Genomic DNA, 19,066 nt, shown 5'->3' on the forward strand with positions numbered 1-19,066 from the left:
GCTAGAACTACCCATTTCCTCATTTACCAGCATGCATTGCTTCTGCTCTTGTACATTTGCTTGAACAATTGCTTTATATTTTTACACCTGTATGTAGTTTGACAGACAGGAGTGTAATAACAGGGAGACGAAGACCCGGCCCTCCACAATCCATCTCGGAGTATTTGCTGTTAGAATATACGTAAGAGCAGGCAATGGGCAGCAAGTTTAATAGAAGGGAGACGCCATCATCATTTTAAATAAAGTGATTTACCTTAAGTGCAGTGACCATTTAACTTCTTCTCCTATGTGTCCCTAGATGTATATAGTTGTCACAATGTAAAGGATATGCTAAAAAGCACAGTTCTGCTTGCACTAAAAACAGCAGCGTAGCATCAAACTTACTGGCAGGAAAACAAATCTGTGATAAATCCTTGTTAACCCTGCTGTTCTGTTCGTATTGACTATACACATGTACTGTTCGGGTCAATATGACCCGACCTATTAAAGTCTGTTAATTTTGACATTTAGCTACTCTAAGCGTATCATTTGAATACCTGTTGTTTTATTTAACTGTATGTGAACATGGTTGGTCAAAAAACAAACGAAAAATAAAAATCAAGACTTCAGTTTTCTAAAGAAAATAAAGCAAAGGGTTGAACAGGTTCACTTATTTCTATATTCAGGCATTCTTACATTCTGCACAGAAAGAACTCACATGAGCTTTACATAAATATTTACTACAACTAGAACATGTAATATTTGTTTTAATCACACAGAGATGGACAAATGCTGCATTTTTTCCTTTTTAGGCTTTTACCAGTGCTGGTGGAGGCCGAGGCTTCGCGCTCTTGAGCAGGCTGCTAGATACGTTTTACTATGGCGGCTGCTCCTTTACTTCAGGGTTTTACTTATCTCCTTAAAATCGATGGCATAACAAGTGACTTTCCTAATTCTCCTAGAAAGTCTTCGTTTATGCAGTTTCTTGGCTTTCCGATCGGGTTTATTTCACGCCATAAGACAAATGCATTGTAGGCAGATACAGTAAGAATGGTTTTGCGTCTGCTTTTGTACGCAGGTATTAGTTGATCTAGTGTATCAACTGCCCCTTTGGTGGCATTATAATCTAATATCATATGCGGCTTTTCGTCATATCGACTACTTACTGTATTGTCATGGTGCATCGTGCTCATCAGAATGACCTGTATGGTTTTTGGGGGAATGTAATAAACCACTTTCATAACTCCAGTAAAGTAAAATATTGAACTATAAACATCTCTTTTACCAAGGATACATTTTCACCAGTATTTTATAATTTTGGAACAATCTCTATCCATTTGTTCCAAACTTCTCCAATAGGAGCTAGTTATTAGAGAATTATCTGGTGTTAGCAGAGGGCAATTTTTCTGCCTGGGCAGAAGGCTACAAGTGCCTCGTAGGATTCAACTTCAGAATGAGAATTCTCGTAATCTCTTTCTCCGCCACTTATGTGGTCCTCATCTTTGGACACTTTCTCCAGTTGGATATCTTCTTCAGAATTTGAGGCGCTGGCAAGCTTTTACAATTCAGCTTCACTCAGTGGACGTCTTCGCCACATTGTTATCCAACCATCCAAATAATGGACACTCGCGACTTTCACGGGGGTAAATCAGCGTTGTGGAATAACATAACACTATATAAATAAAGAATAATAATAATAATAATAATAAAATTGCAGGAAACATTAACCCCTTAAGGACCCTGGGATTTTCCGTTTTTGCATTTTCGTTTTTTGCTCCCCTTGTTCCCAGAGCCATAGCGTTTTTATTTTTTGGTCCATATGGCTGTGTGAGGGCTTATTTTTTGCGGGATGAGTTGTACTTTTGAACAACATTACTGGTTTTACCATATCGTGTACGGGAAAATGGGAAAAAAAATTCCAAGTGCGATGAAATTATCAAAAAAAGTGCAATACCACAGATTTATTTTTTTTTTAACCACGTTCACTGGATGCTAAAACTGACCTGCCATTCTTATTCTCCAGGTCATAACGAGTTTGTAGATACCAAACATGTAATATGTTCTTTTTTTATTTAAGTGGTGAAAAAAAAAATCCAAAGTTTGCTAAAAAAAAAAATGGCGCCATATTCCAAGACCCGTAGCGTCTCAATTTTTCGGGATCTGGGACCGGGTGAGGGCTTATTTTTTGCGCGCCGAGCTGACGTTTTTATTGATACCATTTTGGGGTACATCCGATGTTTTGATCGCCCGTTATTGCATTTTATTGCAATGTTGCGGTGACCAAAAAACGTAATTTTGCCATTTTAAAAACTTTTTCTCGTTACGCCATTTACCGTTTGGATTATTTCTTTTTTTATATTGATAGATTGGGCGATTCTGAACGCAGTGATACCAAATATGTGTATTTTTTTTTTAATTATTTTATTTTGAATGGAGCGAAAGGGGGGTGATTTAAACTTTTATATTTTTAAAAACATTTTTTTTAACACTTTTAGCTTGCTTCTATAGTCTCCATAGGAGACTAGAAGCAGCAACTGTCCGATCGCCTCTGCTACATAGAGGTGATCAGCAGATCACCTCTATGTAGCAGAAATGTTCCTGTGCTATGAGCGTCGACCACTAGGTGGCGCTCATAGCGATCATTACATGACAACCACTGGGGTCTTCTGCAGACCCAGGGTTGTCATACCCACCCATCAGTGACCCGTGATCACGTGACGGTGTCACCGATGGGCGGGGTAAGTGACGCGCTTCCGGCGTGGCTCTGTTAAATGCCGCTGTCAGAGATTGACAACGGCATTTAACTGGCTAACAGCCGCTGGTGGATCGCGATTCCACCCGCGGCTGTTGCGGGCTCATGTCAGCTGTATAAATCAGCTGACATGTGCCCGGTTCAGTGCGGGCTCAGCGCCGGAGCCCTCACTGAACCAGGGGTGATGGCCTGGGGCATACTAATACGCCCCAGGCTTTACAGGGGTTAACCAGTGTAGCTACAATAAGAATTTATATACTACAGCGAAACAGACCTGTACTCAAAGCCCATCCATCTTCAGTAACTTGCAAATGTATCGAGGGCACGGACCTGCCGGAACTGGAAAAATTGATGAACAATAGTAGATACAATAAATAATCCACAATAAATACTATAAATCGTTTGAGATAGAAAATATGGCAGGCAATCTGTATAAAACGCTATCGGGTCATATTGACCCGAACAGTACCTATGTAACAATTATTATTTCGTGCAGAAAGAGTTAAAATAATAATAAAAAAAAAATAACACTCATAATAACAACACCTATCCATAAACAAACTTGCCTAACAAAGACTTACAGATCCTCATAATAAACTGCAGCTTCACAAACTCTTTTTTTCGGGTCAAATAGACCCTAACAGTACAGCAGGGTTAAACAATACAAATATATTTCACTTTTCTTTTTTAGTTTTGTTTTTTTGTGTGCCATGTTTGAATGCACCCTCTTGCATCTGGGAGTTTAGTTTAGAATTGCACATAGAAACCTGTGTATTTGTGTGTAGATTTACAGCAGATATTTGTATTGCTATTTCTGAAACTAGTAATAGTGTTGGTGTTATAGGATGGGATAATAATTTGATTTCTTTTATATTCCTTGGAAGAAGAGCATTTTTTCGGCAGATGTTATTGATTGAACCATGTTTTTTCCATGTGGAAGCGTTAAAATAAACCGCGTGGACAGTTGGTTAACCTCAAAATTCCCTACAGAAAAGCTCTCCGTGATATTTTTATCTGTGTAGATAGGTGCTTTTTTTTTAGAGCGAAAAGTTAATACTTCACTTTTTCCAAAAGAGTAAACACAAAAGTCCGTGTGATTATCGCGGTGGAGCTTAGAATAGATGGCTTTTCTGAACACAGATCATAGGAGGGGGAGAGCTGCTGCTGTTTGTCTTCATCTCGATAGAATCGGGAATTTCCGAAACACAAGAAAAGCCTTTTACTTTTTTTTTTTTCTGTAAACGGGGAACTAAATTACATGATATTAAAATACTGAATTATACGTCTTAACAAGAGACAAATGTATCTGTGTGCAGTATAGTCCCAAGGAAATTTTTTTTATAGATTCTTAGGATTGGCCGTGCAGGGATTAAAGGGGCTTTCCAGCTAACAACATTTTTTGGAGTAAAAAAAAAAAAAAAAAGATTTTGGGAAATTCACCTTTATTATGAATTTCATCACATTCAGATCAGAAGTTCCGCAGTTTGTTCTCTCTCTCAAAAATGACGTCTGCATGCACCCCTTCAGTTTTGCTGATTGGGGGCACCAACCACCTATTGGGGGAATTAGTAGATTCTCTTCTTTGTGTCCCAATCACCTACCACTATCATGAATGTTGCAAATTTATAGGTTTTCTTTGGAAAAGTCTGACCTTGATGAGCAGGAAGGCTCAAAGGATATTGACTTGAGTGCTGCACCGTCTTGTATCTTCAATTATATGGTCCGACTGTCTTGACATGGGACAAAAGGGACTACAGAACTTCCTGGTCCTGCAATATAGAGGCAGAAATTGATGAAATCCAGACAAATTTGTAATTAAATTACAATATTTTTTGTTTTACTATTTTGATATTTTTTTTATTTGATGAAGAACTCCTAGAATGCAAGACAGTAACTTGATGTTCCTCGCTCTGCTCTGACATCGAAGTGAAAAGTTTTCCCAAGTTTTGGTGGTCACATTAGAAGTCACACTTCCTTTTCAGTTGTAACTTTTATATTCAATATCACAATGTTCATTAGTGCTAAGATTGTGTATATCATGGGTACATCCAAGGGTAAAAAAAAGGAACATGTTTATTGTATGCTAGAAATAAAACATGGTGAGATTTTATGAAGTTTTGTTTCAGAGGAGTGCAGGAAACTTGGCATGACTTTGATGCAACGTGGTCATGGGCTTTGGTGCTATTAGTTGTCACAGACGGAGTCTTGTAAGTTGTTGCCCTAGTCTAAAGGAGTGTCAAGATTTTAATGCACTTTTTACATTGAATTTTATACCAAGTACCTTAGTTACGGTACTATTTGTAACAGATGCCAAAATTTGCTGAGGGTATGAAAACTTGCAGTACAGATTTGTAGGATGAAGTATACACCAACAAACAAAACCATGAAACCACTTCCCTAATATTGAGTAAGACCCCGCCCAAACAACTGTGACCCATCACAAGATCTCCAAAGGTGTCCTGGGGTATCTGACAACAAGATGTTAGATCTTCTAAGTCCTGTGAGGTGGGGCCTCCATGCCGTATTTTTACAGCCCATTCCACAGTTGCTCGATTGGATTAAGATCTGAGGAATTTGGAGGCCAAGTCCTCACCTTGAACTCTCTGTTGTGTTCCTCAAACCATTCCTGAACAGTTATTACACTTTGGCAGTGCACTTTACCTTGCTGAAACAAGCCTGCCATTGAAGAATTTCATGCTACAGTGCTTTGCAAAGGTATTTTTACCCCGTGAACTTTTCCATATTTTTTCATATTACTGCCACAAACGTATATATATATTTTATTGAGATTTTATGTGAAACCAACACAAAGTAGCAAGTATTTGTGAAGTGTAAAGGAAATGATATCTGGTTTTCTAAATATTTAAAAAATATAAATCTGAAAATTGTGACATACATTTGAATTCAGCCCCCCTGAGTCAATACATTGTAGGACCACCTTTCACTGCAAGTACTGCTGCAAAGCGTTTTGGGGTCTGTCTCTACCAACTTTGCACATCTAAAGGCTGAAATTTTTGCTCATTCTTCTTTGCAAACCAGCTCTAGCTCAGTGAGATTGGATAGAGGCGTCTCTGAACAGCAATTTTGTAGTCTTGTCACAGATTTTCAATGGGATTTAGGTCTGGACTGTGACTGGGCCATTTACACATACAAATATGCCTTGTAAACCATTGGCAGTGTCGTTGTCCTGCTGGAAGGTGAACCTATGCTTCAGTCTCAAGTCTTTTGCAGCCTCTTAACAGGTTTTCCTTCAGGATTGCCCTGTATTTAACTGTATCCATCTTCCCATCAACTCTGACCAGCTTCCCTGTCCCTGCTGAAGAAAAGCCTCCCCACAGCATAATGCTGTCACCACCATGTTTGACGATGTGGATGGTGTTTTCAGGGTGATGTGCAGTGTTAGTTTTACCTTAACACATAGTGCTTTGCATTTAGCACAAAAAGTTCTACTTTGGTCTCATCTTACCCGAACACCGTCGTCCACATGTTAGTTGTGTCCTTTACATGGCTTTTGCAAACTGGACGTTTTATGGCTTGCTTTCAAAAATTGCTTTCTTCTTGCCACTTTTCCATAAATACCAGATTTGTGAAGTGTACGACTAATGGTTGTCCTGTGGCCAGATTCTTCCACCTAAGCTTTGGATCTCTGCAACTCCTCCAGAATGACCACGGGCTTCTTGGCTGCTTCTATAATTAGTGCTCTCCTTTCCCTAGTGCTCTTGGTTGGTTTACAGTTGTGCCATACTTCTATTTTTGGATGATGTATTGAGCAGTGCTCTGTGAGATGTTCAGAGCTTGGCCTATTTTTTTTATGACCTAACCCTGCTTTACTCTTTTCCACAACTTTATCCTAGACCCGTCTGGTGTGTTCCTTGCTTTTTATGATACTGTTTGATCCCTAATGTTCTCAAACCTCCGAGGCCTTCACAGAACAGCTGTAGTTATACTGAGAATAAATTACACACAGGTGGACCCAATTGAATAATTATGTGACTTTGGGAGGCAATTGGTCACTCAGGATTTTATTTATGCATCTCAGACTACAGGGGGCTGAATACAAATGCATGTCACGATTTTCAGATTTCTATTTTTTTTAAATAATTAGACAGCCTTGTAGCATTTACTTTACACTTTGGAAATACTTGCTACTTTGTGTTGGTACATCACATACAATCCCAATAAAATATATTTAAAGGGGTTGATCACTACTAGGACAAACCCTTCTTGATCTAAATGTTTGACCCCAATAAAATAAAAATGTTTATACTCGCCTACCCGTGTCGGGGCCGTTATAGCGGTGTCAGCACTCTTGGTCCCGGAGCTTCCATTCGGTTGTTGTGACACGTGAGCCCGGCACCCAATCAGCGCTGGCGTCAATCTCCGAGGACAGACGAATAGCGTTGCATAGAATGAGAATACATAATTGCTATGGACACAGAGTGGGAGATCTGCCTCCTGTTTCCCCATATAGTCAGTGGTTTTTTTAGCCACCACTAGGGGGTGCTCACTGCACAGAGATTTTTACATCTCCTCCATAGATATGCAGTCAGCTCCCTCCTATCTTGATGGGAAGTGGGGAATTTGGAGCTGTATGAGGCATAAATATAAAAGTAATACATTTGTTGCAGTTCTTGGGGTAGGGCACATTTCTGAGTTTTTGTGATTATATGATGCCCAGGGATTTCTTTTTATACCTCTGGTAATAATCATGCATGATGTAAAAACGCATTCATGGCTCATTCACGTCTGTGCTATTTACATTGGCAGAGCCGCTGAGATCAGTGATTGACTGCAGCAGTGATGGGTACTGTATTCATGTTGTCCATGCTGTAGCCAAAACACAAAGACCAGAGCAGCGGTGGTGGGGACTTACACCTGTCCAAGAGAGGGGAGAAGCATGAAGGTGGAAAACCTCTTTAAAGCCGACAAAGCCCATCGGGATTGGCCAACAGTCTAATGTGGCGGGCGAGAAGGATTAAATTTGTCGAATTTCAACAGCCGATCGTTTTGTTTGTCGGTGACATAAGCTGTTACCAGAACGCAGGAAAACCAGCAACTGTGTATACGGGAGTAGGGAGAGATAGCTGTCAGCCGACCGCCGCTATCCAATGTGTATGGGGGCCTTAAAAAGACCTGTTTTCACTTATTTTATTTGCTCTGTTCTCTTGAGTATTTAGCTTTTTTCTTTTTTTAAATCCCCTATACGGTTCTAGAGATATGGGCCTTTTTATTATGTTCACATTTTTCTGATCTTCCTCGAGGGGGCGGTGCTCACAGGGTAATTATGCGGAGCAACCTAAAGACACGCCCCTGAGGATCCGTGAGCCCCGCCCCCTAGTTAGAAGCAGAAAAATTGTCACTAAAGGAGAAGTTCCATATCTCTGGAACCGTATGGTGGATTTTTAAAAAGAGAAAAACATCATACTAAGGGGAACTGCGAGCATAACATAGGAGCAATAACTGGTCACTTTTGACCTTGTGACAGTTCCTCTTTAACCTCTTTGTAACAACCAGTTTGTCTTTTTACTGATCTGGGATAGAAGAGAATAGCATCTCCCGAAGGGTGAAAATTCTGCAGCTGTACACTGTAATTGACGCCCTGCTGCATCACCCACGATTGATGTTGCCACTCACCATTGCCCTTTAACCCCTTAGAAGCTGCTGTCAATAGTGGCTACAGTATCTAGATGGTTAACAGAGTTCAGGGGCTCTCTGTTCAACTCCATCGGCACCCTGAGATCATGATTGTGTGGTCTTGATGTTTTCCATGGCAATTCACGGCCAAATAACGGCCTTAAAGTCTTCCAGATTTAGTGACCTGTTCAGAAACATTTAGGTGATAACAATACAATTTTTCATTCCTGTCATGCCACTTTGCATTAATTAATTCAAAAGCACCTGAAGGGTTAATAAACTGCCCAACAACAGTTTTGAATATATTGAGGGGCACTGATTTTAAAATGGTAGCTGTTTTGGGGTTTTTCCAATATATAGGTCCCCCAAAATCGCTTCAAAACGTAATATGTCCCTAAAAAATAAGTTTTGTAAGTTTTCTTGAAAAAATGAAAAATTTCTGCAAAATTTTTCAACCTTCTAACAAAATAAAATAACATTATACTGATGGTGCTGATATAAAGCTGACATGGGGGACGTGTTATTTATTACAGTAACTTTTGCATATGACTATCTGGATTAAAAGGGATAATCATTCTAAGATCGATAATTAATTTAAAATTTTTTAACATTTTTGTCAAATTTATGATATATTTTTTTAGAAATAAACGCAAAACATATTAACCTAAATTTACCAATTAACATAAAGTATCACTTGTCTCAAAATCACCGGGATATGTTGAAACATTTTAGATTTAGTGCCACATAAACTGACACTTCAGATTTGAAAAAAAAAAATTGCCCGGTCACAAAGGGGTTAAGAGAGTCGGATTTGTAAAATGCTCAGTACACCAGCCTCATCAGGTCAAAGAGGTCTATGCAGTTTGTATTGTGAAATCTACTGACATCTGTTGTAAGACCGAAGCTGTTTTGCATCATTTGATTTAACCCGCTGCATCACAAGAACGAGATCGCAGACGATTTCTACGTAAATTTCTTTATGTAACCATTGCTAAAAATAAGATGAAAAAAAATGTGAGTAACAGAGAAGGAAATGTTACTAAACTTTTACTGCAGAAGGTCACTTAAGTTTGTTAGCAGTTGTCTCTGACTCATGATTTATTTTTTTTCTCTTCTTTTTGCTTCCTGAACTCCCAAGTAACTAAAGAATTTCTGGAGAATTCAGAGAAGTTACAAAATGACATTAATGTGCAATATTAAAACTTACATAGGAACCTAAACATGCAAGTTTTGGAATCAGTGGTGAAAGGTGCAAAGTGTGTGTGTGTGGGGGGGAGCCCCATGTGCACCATTCTCCTCGCCTGCTTATCTTCCATCTGTATAATTGTGACTAGTAGGTAAAGCCCCGGGAGGGTTGAAACATCAATTTCGTTGCCATTCTTGTTATCAAAGGTCTTTTACATGAGTGCACAACCGTATTGTCAAAAGTGGAAACGAAAAATTTTACCTTGCAATTGAAGTGGAGTTTGCAGAGACCTTTTCTCTACTTGCGGAGTACAGTCTGTATTCTGTAGAAGGCATCTGGAAGGTAGACGCAGGAAATTTCCATTGTGAAGTACAGGCTGTATTCTGTTGAAGGCATTTGGAAGGTAGATGCAGGAAATTTCCATTGCAGAGTGCAGACTGTATTCTGTTGAAGGCATCTGGAAGGTAGATGCAGGAAATTTCCATTGTTGAGTACAGGCTGTATTCTGTTGAAGGTATCTGGAAGGTAGAGGCAAGAAATTTCTATTGCGGAGTACAGGCTGTATTCTGTTGAAGGCATCTGGAAGGTAGATGCAGGAAATTTCTATTGCGGAGTACAGGCTGTATTCTGTTGAAGGCATCTGGAAGGTAGATGCAGGAAATTTCCGTTGCGGAGTACAGGCTGTATTCTGTTGAAGGTATCTGGAAGGTAGAGGCAAGAAATTTCTATTGCGGAGTACAGGCTGTATTCTGTTGATGGCATCTGGAAGGTAGATGCAGGAAATTTCTATTGCAGAGTACAGGCTGTGTTCTGTTGAAGGCATCTGGATGGTAGATGCAGGAAATTTCTATTGCGGAGTACAGGCTGTGTTCTGTTGAAGGCATCTGGATGGTAGATGCAGGAAATTTCTATTGCGGAGTACAGGCTGTATTCTGTTGAAGGCATCTGGATGGTAGATTCACGAAATTTCTATTGCGGAGTACAGGCTGTGTTCTGTTGAAGGCATCTGGAAGGTAGATGCAGGAAATTTCCATTGCGGAGTACAGACTGTATTCTGTTGAAGGCATCTGGAAGGTAGAGGCAAGAAATTTCTATTGCGGAGTACAGGCTGTATTCTGTTGAAGGCATCTGGATGGCAGATGCAGGAAATTTCCATTGCAGAGTACAGGCTGTATTCTGTTGAAGGCATCTGGATGGTAGATGCAGGAAATTTCTATTGCTTAGTACAGGCTGTATTCTGTTGAAGGCATCTGGATGGTAGATGCAGGAAATGTCCGTTGTCCGCAGCTCTGCAGGCTTATTATTAGAAACTTTATAGCTTCTATTATCAAATGACCAACTTTCTGATACATTAATACCAACTGTAGCAAGAATCTAAAGTGTTTTACTTCTTTGCAACACTGTATATATATTTTTTATTACTAAAAATATTGAAGATGGGACTTTGAACCGTCTTTTGCCTTTTTTTCTGTTTCTGGTTTGCACATTCAGGAAACTAATCTCTGGGTTTTCCTACTAGTCACCATTATAACATGTGCTGCTGTAGTGCTCACTGACTCCGGCATGCTCACATTCTTGGCTAATTTCACTGGTATTTTAAAGACGCATAAAAGACTACCGGGTATTTCCCAGCTTTGCAAAACCTGACTTGGTAGCACAAGAAAAGCAGAACAGGTAAATGAATTAGGGGCATGCATAAAACCACAAGGGCTGACTTTTACGTACGATCACTTAAATCTGGGTACTTGCCATTAGGCCCCTTCTTATTCTTTTTTTAGGAAGAGCATTGTGCATTGCGGCTACCCAGGATCAAGTTTAACTGCAATGGGCTGTCAACTTTGACCAAGTCTTTGGTCAGGTAATTGTTCAATGCCATTTTAGTTAAATGGGTTGTCCACCTATCATGAGCTTTTTTTTTTTACTTGAATGTATTCAGGGATAAATATAATTTTTGCAATGGGGTTTTATTAAAAATTCTGTAGCTTTTGCCTTCCATAGTCTCTGTGTTGCACTGTTTATTGCTGGTTCCAGAATGAGATAACTGATAATCCTTCAGTGATTCTGATGGTCTGAATGGAGAAGTTCTTTTGTCTTTTTCTAAGCTCCTTTCAGCAGATTTATAACCACCATCAAATTTTAAATGTGCAGGGAAATAAGGAGACTGTCAAGGCCAAATGTGTAATGCAACCTAGTTGCAAAAATTTTTTATTTTTTTTTGTCCAAAATGCATACAATTAAAGGGGTTGTCCAGGTTTGAGAGCAAGCTCTGCAGTCACTCTACGTGACTGCAGTTTTCTGAATCGAGACAACATGTGATGCGCTCGCGGTCTCATTTCCTCAGTATTGCCAATGCAAGTGAGTGATTTCATGATCGCATGTATACGATCACATGACGACTAGTCCCATCCAACTTCTCTCAGTAGGAAGTGAATTGAGGGAAGCCGAGGACGTCTAGTCGACATGTGACTGCATCTATGCAAATCGCATCCATGCAGTCATGTGACTTTTCGCTCACATCGGCAATACCGGGGAATCAAAACAACATATGCACCGTCACAATTCAGAAGTCTGCAGTCACATAGAATGACTGCAGACTTTGCTCTCAGACCTGGACGACCCCTTTGAGGCTCATTTATCCTGGAAGGTTATTCCATTTGTTTCTGAACTCTCTCTGACAAATCAAATGTTGGTGAAATTACAATTATTAGACAAACACCATCTTTTTCAAATGTAAACTTAATCATGCACTTAATAGAAGTCTATCGATTGCATTTGACAAACGATTAGAAGTGTTCTCAAGCTTGGAAGACATCCCCTATCCATAGATATCGCCTATCCCTGAAGAGCCCTGTGTGGACAGAGCTGTGGTTGATCCTGCTCACCGCTGGTCCATTCATTTTTAACAGGACCGCCGGTGATAGCAGAACACTGCGCCCAGATGGTTTATCCAAAAAGTGGGTAGCTGTCCACCATTTTCTAGGCCACGGGTACTTAGGGGTCACAATATGAATCTAGGCCCAGACCCGGAGGGAAGCAGTGGAATGGTGGGTGAGTATGTTGTTTTTTTATGATTTATTTTCAGACTATTTTAGTTGTTAAAATAGACAAGGTGGGAAAAACACCTTCAAGTCTTCTCCCCAAATTTCTCGATGGTCACAGCAGCTCCCCTTTCACTACTGATCACAGCAAAGCCCCCCCACACACACACTGTTAACGGGCTTTTTACTAAGTCATAACAGCTTCTCCAAATTGTCACTACTTATTTGTCACAATTACTATCTGATTCCCCTATAATCACTACCGTGCCCCCGGACAGTAGTCAGAGCGTGCCCCCCTTTCACAAGTTCTCCTCACAAAACTTACAGCAAAACTATCGTCCTCCCTTTATAGAGTAGCTGTGGCGGCACTCTCCCTGCAGCGCCCTCCTCTCACCCAGTAATCAGTGCCAGGCCTCCCCACTTATATTTGCATCACATTGCACTGGAAGGAAACTAAGTTATGCATTTCATATGACAGATGCCAGTGGTGGACACAGGCAGGGAAGGACCCCTGTGCAAAAACACTATATGTCTATGATAGAAGTGGCCCCCTCAGCTCTTGGGCCCCTGTGCGGCTGCACAGATTGCCTCAATGATATGTCTGCCCCTGACAGACACTCTGTGCTCCTGAAGATGGTTGCTGTCATTGACAGAATCCAGCTGTATGTGTCACACGCAGTTTGCTTGTAGGGCCAGGGTAAGTTTGGGCCTTTGACTGGTGAGAGGCCTGCAGCCAACACAAGGTTTCCCCATCCTGTGTTGCCCGGTGTAGCTCCAAACTATACTGCAGGAGCACTTATGGCACATTTTAGGACCACCTGTGTAATTGGCAGCACAGGATCCCGTGTAAACAGGGAATGTGCTGCCGACAACATGGAGCTGTATGAGACAATGCAATCATATGATCAATTGTTCTGTCCCTATCAGACAGCCCTTCAGCTCCACAGGAGGTTTCCGGCCTCCCTGACCTCACCCGAGGACATCTACGTTACAGTCAGACAGTCCAAATGGACGCAAATCAGAGACCTTCCAATTTGCCTCCGTGTCTCATGGGTCTCCATAGACTTTAATGGCTGAGTCTGATCCTGCAAAATTAGATCAGAATAGAACATGCCGCGGATATCGCTCCCGGATCCATGAGTTTAATAGATGTGTGAATACATCCATTCTACTATAAAGGTCAGAGTGCTGCTTGATAAAAAAAAAAAATGTAATCCAGCCTTACATCTGTACAGTGTTCTGTGACGGCACCAACACTTGTGTCCAATTAGAAAATTAGAAGAACTTAGTACAGTTGCAGACTAGAAGAGCAGGATAAAAAACACATGGGTGCACTATATATATATATATATATATATATATATATATATATATATATATATATATATATATATATATATATATATATATATATATATATATATATATATATGTATATATATATATGTATATATATATGTGACTGGTAAAGTGGTTATAGCATTTCCAAAAAGCACAGATGTACTGGAAATCCCCTTAACTGAATACTGCTTGACCTGAAAAGTATGTTCTTATTTCCATGCCTCTTGGACGCGTTGATTAGACTTTGTACATTCACTTCCTTGAATCCCACAGTTAAGTTTCCTCTTGCGCCAAACTATGACTCATGGTTGAAGAGCACCGCTTACATTAAATACACCTGATATAATTGTTATTTAGTAGATCTAAATACTGTAGGTTAGTAAAGTTACATCTGTGGCGGTGCTCTCCAACTTCTCTACCGTGGAAACCAAAGGATCAGGCGTTTAAACTCAAACTACCCGATTCTCTTCCCAATCATCATCTGAGGCCATACCTGTTCGATAGTCAGCTGGTCAAGCCTAAATCTCTGGGCTCGGACTACAATTTTAATCTATTATGTGTGTGGTACTAGAAAATTATAGTCTTATAGAGGACACTCATTTAGTTTACGTTTTATGCATTGCATCAACTGTGACATCACTGGCGGCTTCAGTAGCCGGTAGAGTTGAGCACTTTGGTACCACGTGGCAACCGGACCAGAGCAGTGCAAACTTCCTAATGTCTGCCGGGATCCTGGGCACCTATTCTGATAATTTGGTCCTGTGAAGAAGACACGGGGTCTTCCATGGGCAGAACACTACTCAGACAACACAGCGTGAGGGTAAAACAGCGTGGCAATATTTTTATTGAACCACCAAACGGACAATAAACAGAACAGTCCCAGCAAATACCCAAGATGGTACAACATTACACAGTCTCACTCTTCCGAGAATAAAGCAGCTGCGACTTTGGGACTTCCAGGGCCAACTACCTCAACCAGTGGCCCCCCACTTTTAGCGGGCCCCCACAGGGAGGAGACAGCGGCAAGCTTAGGAAGCTGACAGTCCATCGAGGTAGAAGGCCAGGAAACCCGAGGGTCCCACCCTGGCCTCTCTGAGAGTTTCCATGGGGCCAGATGACCGGCTGGTCCCAATCTGGCTTCTCTGAATGTCTCCATGGGTTCCAGGCAACCGGAGGGTCCCACCTGGCAACCCCAAACAACATATCCATGGGGCCAAGTGACTTCATCGTCCCGACCTGGTCTCCCTAAATGTATCCATGGGTTCTCTGATGGTCAGTGGAGCAGATCCGTATCCTTCCAGTCAGGGCCATATACCCTTAGGCCAGAAACATGTAGAATCCAAATCTGTGTCTCTCTGAATCGAGCCATGCAACCAAGCTTATGGTCTGAAGAGTGTCTGATCTTTGCTCTCTGCAAACCTTCAGACAGAGGAGTGAAAAGGATGATCAGGAGGAGTGAAAAGGATGATCAGAAGAGTTGTCCAAGAGGCAAGGACCACCTGTGGAGAGCTACAGAATGACCTGGAATCAGCTGGCACAATTGTTTCAAAGAAAACCTTAAATAATGAACTCAACCTCCATAGCCAGCATGCACGCTCACCACGCAAGACTCCATTGCTGAACAAAAAGAATGTTCAAGCGCGTTTAAAGTTTCCTTAACAACATTTAGACAAGCCTGTGAAATACTGGGAGAATATAGTGTGGTCAGATGAGACCAACGTTGAACTCTTTAGATGCCATATTTGGAGGCTAAAAGACACTGCCAAATGTACCAAGAGATTCTTGATAAAAAATCAGCTGCCATCTACGAAGATGATAAAGAGGAAACGAGGGTGGATATTTCAGGAAGACAATGATCTCAAACACACAGCCGAGGAAACTCTCAATTGGTTTCAGAGAAAGAAAATAAAGCTGCTACAATGGCCGAGCCAATCACCTGACCCGAGTCCAATAGAAAATGTATGGAAGGAACTAAAATTCACAGAATTCATAGTAGGAGCCCACGGGATCTACAAGATGTGAAGAGTGTTTATGTGGAAGTTTGGGCCAAAATAACACCTGAGCAATGCATGCGGCTAGTTTCTCCATACAGGAGGCGTCTTCAAGCTGTCATCACCAACAAAGGCTTTTGTATGAAGTATTAAATACATTTCATTAAGCATGTTCAATACTTTTTCCCTATGTCATTTGTCATTATTACACATAATTTATAGACATCTATGGTTTGATTTCTTTGCCTGTGTGAATTGGATGGGCTGTTACCGACTTCTGGTGACAACTTCATGTCAATAGCACCTTTAGAAATATATTTACTTAAAAAATGAGTGACGTGTTCAATACTTACAGGTGTATCTCACTATAGTAGAATATCATCAAAAAGTTAATTTATTTCAGTTCTTCAATACAAAAAGTGAAACTCATATTATATAGAGTCATTACAAATAGAGTAATCTATTTCAAGTGTTTATTTCTGTTAATGTCGATGATTATGGCTTACAGTCAATGAAAACACAAAAGTCATTATCTCAGTAAACTAGAGTAATTAACAAAAAACACCTGCAAAGGCTTCCTAAGCATTTAAAAAGGTCCCTTAGTCTGTTTCAGTAGGCTCCACAATTATGTCATTGACGCACTCCACAAGGTCTTAGAGTTCCAATTTTCATTGGAACTGGAAGAGTGGAGAGGCCACAATCCAAGCTGCTTGAGGTCTAGTGTGAAGTTTCCACAATCAGTGATGGTTTGGGGAGCCATGTCATCTGCTGGTGTAGGTCCACTGTGTTTTATCAAGACCAAAGTCAGCGCAGCAGTCTACCAGGAAATTTTAGAGCACTTCATGCTTCCCTCTGCCGACAAGCTTTTTGGAGATGGAAATGTCATTCTCCAGCAGGACTTGGCACCTGTCCACACTGACAAAAGTACCAATACCTGGTTTACAAACAACAGTATCACTGTGCTTGATTGGCAGCAAACTCACCTGACCTTAACCCCATAGAGAATCTATTATAGAGAATCTATGGGGTATTGTCAAGAAGAAGATGAGAGACACCAGACCCAACAATGCAGACGAGCTGAAGGCTGCCATCAAAGCAACCTGGGCTCCATAACACCTCAGCAGTGCCACAGGCTGATCGCCTCCATGCCACATTGCTGCATTGATGCAGTAATTGATGCAAAAGGAGCCCCGACCAAGTATTGAGGGCATTTACTGAACATACATTTCAGTAGGCCAACATTTTGGATTTTAAAAACATTTTTCAAGCTGTTGTTATAAAGTATTCTAATTTACTGAGATAATGACTTTTGTGTTATCATTGGCTGTAAGCCATAATCATCAACATTAACAGAAATAAACACTTGAAATAGATCACTCTGTTTGTAATGACTCTATATAATAAAGGAGTTTCACTTTTTGTATTGAAGAACTGAAATAAATTAACTTTTTGATGATATTCTAATTTAGTGAGATGCACCTGTATTTCACCCGCTGTATGTACAGAGTTGTGTCTCGGGATGCATTGCGCTTGTTCATACCCGCGAGATATTCCTCAGATAGCCATACACATTAGAGCGCTGTCTGCCATACACTTCGTCCTGCTATCAGCCATCTCTCCTGACATGCCCGCTTATCTCTGCTCGGCCTGTGTTCCCAGTAGTCAAAGGGGATAAGCGGCTGCCAGATTTCTCCGGCTCCTGCTTATATTCTTAGAACATAAGAATCGGACATGTTGCAATCCATCTGCCCCATCCTTTTTCGCTGTGAAGTCATCAAGGCCGCCATACATATCAGATAGTTGTCTGCTCCTGCAGAAATTGGCAAGTTTTGGCATTTCATGTGTATGGCTAGCTTTCGCTGTGACGTGACGCACACTGATGCGGGCTGCCTCCTTGTAATGCCGTGTACGTTACATGTGTCCTTGCTGATTTATCTTTGCTTAATGATTAATTTTATAATGTTCTTTGCAGTTGTTTGTTATACAGGTTGCTGAGCATCCAGGGGATTACCAGGAATGATAGAACAGGACATGTTCCTTGTTTGGCCACACCCTACATCAGACCTGTACTGATACTGGGGAACCCCCGCGTGCTTTCCTGTGCACACAGGGAACTTGTCTGGCTGCTTTCTTGTTTAGCTGCAGGGAGATTTACTCTATTTCACCATTGCACTATATAACTATACATTTTGTTTCTGTTCTTAAATAGTTTTGTATTTAAGGTAATACTATTTTTCCGTGTGGAAACCATCAGCAGGTAGAGGAAGTCTTCGATACTAGGCAATGCTCCCAAACAAAACACAGATCAGCTGACTGCACATGCGCGTCTCTTCTTCTGGAGGAGACTCTTATTTTAGGGGGTTGTCTCCTTTCAGAAAATCTCAGTCCCTGGGTGCAGTTTGTTATAAAAAAAACACTTTACGCACCCTCCCCTGGTCCAGCGCTGAGTCTCCGCTGCTGCTCCTGGTATCTGATATTGGCTGCAGAACTGACCTCACATCAGCAGCAGCACTGCCCGTGTAGACAGAGCAACCCGCTCAGAGCCGTGAAGCTCACTGATTGGCTGCAGCGCTGTTGACTTGACTTCACATTTTCAGCCAAACAATAGAAACCGGGGCAACTGCAGAGAGCTGGTGCTGGACCAGGGGAGAGTAAGCGGTACTCAGTAGTTTTTTTTTCTTATAGCGATCGCCGGATAAAGTTATTTAAAAGCAGTCATCCCCTTTAAATGACCACTGATAAGTTATATACAAGCTTTTCGAGGCCATATAACGGCCCGACCAGACTTCTATGCCCACAGAACGATTGTTCACACCATATCAATGATTGTTCCTATTTCATCGGATATTTGCCAGTCGGTTTAGTCGGCCAGTAATTAGCGTCTAAATTGGCCATTAGTCATGTTGCAGGGCTTGTGCGGCAATTGGCACTGACTGATAGTGTAACTTCCTCCAGTAGGTGGCACTAAAAGCACAGTTTCCCTTCTAACTGATTTACATCTCTTTTTTTTTTTTGCTTTTGCAGTTGCCCACTTTCTTATTGACATGTGCATCAGAGTCTTAGGGTCTTGAACTGGATTATAACGGATACTTTGCAAATTTTTTATTATCTTGAGTCAATTAAATTGATTATCCAGCACTACGAT

General features: G+C 40.9%; 1 protein-coding gene and 1 long non-coding RNA gene across 2 annotated transcripts in view; one reads left to right on the forward strand and one right to left on the reverse strand.

The window, feature by feature from the left end:
- Positions 1–19,066, forward strand: part of PRORP (protein only RNase P catalytic subunit) — a 90,652-nt gene that overhangs the window by 23,804 nt on the left and 47,782 nt on the right.
- On the reverse strand, positions 865–17,813 carry LOC141153808 (uncharacterized). Its single transcript, XR_012247358.1, has 4 exons — positions 17,462–17,813; positions 4,383–4,500; positions 3,006–3,070; positions 865–1,651 (listed from the first exon to the last, which is right to left on the reverse strand). It is a non-coding gene; the product is annotated as an uncharacterized lncRNA (long non-coding RNA).

This window comes from Phyllobates terribilis, unplaced genomic scaffold (assembly GCF_046119375.1).
Source record: "Phyllobates terribilis strain yellow unplaced genomic scaffold, ASM4611937v1 Scaffold_7__3_contigs__length_470593459, whole genome shotgun sequence".
NCBI classification, from domain to species: Eukaryota; Metazoa; Chordata; class Amphibia; order Anura; family Dendrobatidae; genus Phyllobates; species Phyllobates terribilis.